The sequence below is a fragment of the Penaeus monodon genome, chromosome 28 (genome assembly GCF_015228065.2).
Source record: "Penaeus monodon isolate SGIC_2016 chromosome 28, NSTDA_Pmon_1, whole genome shotgun sequence".
NCBI classification, from domain to species: Eukaryota; Metazoa; Arthropoda; class Malacostraca; order Decapoda; family Penaeidae; genus Penaeus; species Penaeus monodon.
In genome coordinates this window covers 24171919-24172169 of record NC_051413.1, presented here as the reverse complement: position 1 = coordinate 24172169, position 251 = coordinate 24171919, and the positions used below count along the sequence as shown (strand labels likewise).

At 56.2% G+C, this 251-nt stretch overlaps 1 pseudogene; it reads right to left on the bottom strand.

Moving 5' to 3' along the window:
- LOC119591106 overlaps window positions 1–251 on the bottom strand; it is a 9037-nt pseudogene that overhangs the window by 790 nt on the left and 7996 nt on the right.

Below are 251 nucleotides of genomic sequence, written 5' to 3'. Positions count from 1 at the left end.
ATAAAAAAATCATACTCTACTCACTCCGAACATCAACATAGACCCCGGGAAATCCCCGGGGAACTGCGCCACCCGGTTCCCCCAGCTCACGATGCCGGCTAGGGAGTGGCTTCCGTCCTCGGCCTCAACCGTCAAGGGACCGCCCTATCGCCCTAGGGAAGAGGGGGGGGGTGGAAGGGTGGGGAGTGACACTTGGCACTTATTGACGTGCTACTTGAAACTCAATTGGGTTTATACTGTCAATCAGGCTG